We start from the raw sequence: 3651 nt of genomic DNA, 5'->3' as shown, positions 1-3651 counted from the left end.
GATCTACCACATTTTATTCCCCCATCATCCAATTCTTGATCAAATGGATGATCATTTGATACTCTCAAAATCACTCCCAATTGACCTCTTATTTGAAGAGCAACTTATATTTCATCATACCTATCTCACTCCTCTATTCTTTTCCATCATCACCTTGACCTCCTGAATTGGTGATTTCTGTCACCATATTCATCCTTGTGAGTACATGGTTACTTCACTCACCATGTCTCTTAGTCTTGCTCTATAATTGTCTAAACCACCATCACCATCCCATCTACCTTGACATGCACATGCATGGTTGCATGTGGTCAATCTCAATCCTTCCAAAATTGAATTCAAATAAAAACCTCTAATCATCAAATATACCTTGGGAACTATCTTCATCATAAGTTGGTCTCAACCCAAGTGGTGGAGATTATTCTCATGGCACATGTCACCTTCATACTTTTTTTTATCTATATGTACCTACTCATATTCTTATCATCATCAAAGTCACTCATAGACATTATCTCCTCAACATCATGCTTTGATCTATTCACATAGATGTTGTGCCTCCCTCTCACATTGCTCATTTGTACTTAGCAAGAAAGGAGCCGGCCATGGCATGAATTTCGGCCAGCCATGCCTCTCCATTTTTCTTCCTCTACAAGACTTGCCTCCCACCTAACCCAATCACTAAATGGGCAGCCACCCATCCTAGCCAATCAAAAAAAGGAGGCAGCCACCATTCTCCCTCTATAAATTGCTTCCTTGGCCGGCCACTCCTCCCCTTTGCTCATTTCTTTTCACTCTCCACTCCCTCACACTCTTCTCCCACCTCTCCCCACGAAATACTGCTGCCCCAAGGCTCCATGGCCGGCCATGGCCATGGAAAGCTCACCAAGATGCAGCTCCCTCCTCCCTCAAGCTCCTCCTCACCATGAGAGCATCCCTCTCCTCCTTCTCCCCAACCCTAGATGGTTTTCTCTCCTCTTCTTCTTCCTCCATTGCTAAGATTGGATCTTGATGCAGGTGCATGTTGGTCCAAGCATGGAGAAGCTTGAGCAATCCTCAGATCTGAAGTTCTTGAGCAAAGTTCGTCCAAATCCCTGCAGTAATTTCTGCTATCTTGCTGTTTCAGATTCTGGTACGAGCTTGTAAAATCCACCAAATCTCGTGTGCAGATCCAAATCGAGTGATTCAAAGTTCCACAGATAGATATTGAAAAGATCTACAACTTGGAGTTGGTCTCATACTCAAATCCGTTACGGATTCTCCCTGGTAAATAAAGTTCTGGAAACATGCAGATTTACTGTTTGTTAGATTTGTTCCGTTTTACAAAACCTTTTTGAGCAAACTCAACTGCGTGTGAAAGCCCTCTTCAGTACCTCCATTTTGGAGGTGGTTTCACTTCGATTGACCTCCTGAAACTGAAACGGTTCACAGATCAAGATCTGGTCAGATCTGACTTTGTCGAATTAAACCAGGAGTTTGGGAACGAATTTTTGAATGAAACAAATTGGGTAAGAACCAGCTTTTCAATACCCTTCAGATGCAACTGACCTCATATTTTTATGATTTATGTACGAATTGTGGTGAATTAAACTTGTTCTGTGTGTTCTGCAGACATGGTTGTTAGCTTTTAAATCACCAAAAATCCATTTTTGAACCTAATTAAGTGATTCCAACTTTGTAGGACTGCTGGATGTTTTCTTAATCATCTCAAACAAGTTTCAAACAGTTATCTATTATGTAAATCCAGAGGTAAAGCAAATGGTAAAGACATACAGTAACCTTGTTAATCCATTTGTGAGAGTTTCAGAAACAATTTTAACCCAAATCCAATTGTGTATGCCTCTCTGTTTAAATACCTTTCAAATGCCAGTGGTCCCATATTTTTTAGGATTTTTCTACGATTTATGGCATACAGATCTTGTTTTCTGTACAGACAGATTCAAGCAAATTCCTAAAATTGTAGGATTAATATTCTTGGGTGAATCCAATTGGGTTAGTCTTGTTTTAGTACTGGTCATCTAGGAAAAATACTGTTAGTCTCTGTTCGTGCATAATGGTTACTGATATTAACGTGTGTGTGCTATATGAGTTGTTGGATCAAAACTTTTTGGTTTACTTAAAACCCTTGTCCAACTCTTTTTCTTAGAATTGGACAACCCTTGTTTTATGCTTGCAAAACAAAACCTCTGCAACTAAACATTAGCTCTATTGTTTTTCTTAAGTTTTCAAATGATGTGGAATATGGTTTGCTTCCTATTTTGGATGTTGTGTTATGTGAGCAAACTAAGTTAGGAAAACTGTTTTCTACTTTTCCAAAAATGTTTAAAAATGTTTTGTGAATGTATTTGATGGCAAACTAATGCTCTTGTCCTCTTTATGATGTTATCTACCAGGGGATGTTTGGTTTATACCATGGTGATAACCGAGAGAGGCAATTGCTAAGTTGTGATACTCTCATACCTTTACTAGGTAAATAAATGGGGTTTTCTAAATTAAAACTCTTAAAGTTGTTTTGTAGTATCTATAAGTCCTTAGTATGTCACCCCTTGGTTAAGAAGTTAGTTGTTGATTGTTGTATGTTGTTTTGTTGGAGCAATGTGATTGATTGTGTTCCTTTATATTTTTCGGCGATAGATGCGAACAATTCCGAAGAAGAAGAAGTGGAATTGGACGAGGATTTTATTTATGTTGTTGGGATTCTTATATTGATGGAGTTGAAGAAGTCCAGGGACAAATAAGCCAAGGCAAGCCATCTTTTGATCTCTGATGTGATGTCTCTTGGATGTCATCTTTTTGCTATCATTAGCATCTTGGTTCTATGTGTGATGATCTCCATATTGTTGTCATCTATGCTTGGATGCAAGCATGGTACCTCTAGTAGTTTTATCTTGTCAAGGTCTTGGTAATTGGTTGGGTGTATGGTATCATGGCCATTGCTATCCAACTTGTTTTCTATACTTAGCTTGAACATGTTCCACCTCGGGACAAGATTCATACTACACCACCTTCTAGTGTAGCGGTATCAATACCATGATCTTGGTGTATTCTCAAATTGTGATGAGTATGCCTAATTCCCTAAATGGTGTTGGTGTTGGTAAATTCTCATCCCTATCTATTGATTGGGTTAAATAGCACCACAAATCTGAAAGTATACTTCCTCTTATGTTGTCATAATTCATGCTTAGCTCAAGCAAGTATGATCCACTCCAATACCTCTTTTTCATACCCTCAATGGTGTGATGACCCTCATCTCGGCCATAGTGTTGTATTAGTTCCAACTCATGAAACTTGAGGTTGGGAACCCCTCAAGGTTTACCTTGTTGTAAATGTTTATGAAAACCTTGGGTGAGGCAATCTTACCCAAGCGTATGGTTTATGAAAGGAAAGGATCTTGACAAAGATGGTTGGAAAGAGGAAATGTGTGTGTGACTTGGGTTTTTGAGAAAAACGACACATGGTTCTCTGTATTCGCCCGGAACAATTAACCCGCGCAACCACACTACTCCAACGTGGGCACGGGGCTTAGCTTGACGTTTGTTCATCTTAGCATGAGGCACCGCACAACTATACAAGGGTACGGTTACCCCCGAGTCCGGGTTGTCGTAGTTGGAGACAATAGTATAACGGGAGGCCTTCGGGGCTGACCCGTCCGGAAGA

General features: G+C 39.8%; 1 long non-coding RNA gene across 1 annotated transcript; it reads left to right on the top strand.

Moving 5' to 3' along the window:
* The first annotated feature begins 784 nt into the window (after window positions 1-784).
* Window positions 785-2737, top strand: LOC127344096 (uncharacterized). Its single transcript, XR_007877758.2, has 4 exons — window positions 785-1074; window positions 1164-1502; window positions 2388-2463; window positions 2629-2737. It is a non-coding gene; the product is annotated as an uncharacterized lncRNA (long non-coding RNA).
* The last annotated feature ends 914 nt before the right edge of the window (window positions 2738-3651 follow it).

The sequence above is a fragment of the Lolium perenne genome, chromosome 1 (assembly GCF_019359855.2).
Source record: "Lolium perenne isolate Kyuss_39 chromosome 1, Kyuss_2.0, whole genome shotgun sequence".
Classification (NCBI taxonomy): Eukaryota; Viridiplantae; Streptophyta; class Magnoliopsida; order Poales; family Poaceae; genus Lolium; species Lolium perenne.
The sequence above is the reverse complement of the archived record's forward strand: the minus strand, read 5'-3'. Positions and strand labels throughout refer to the sequence as shown.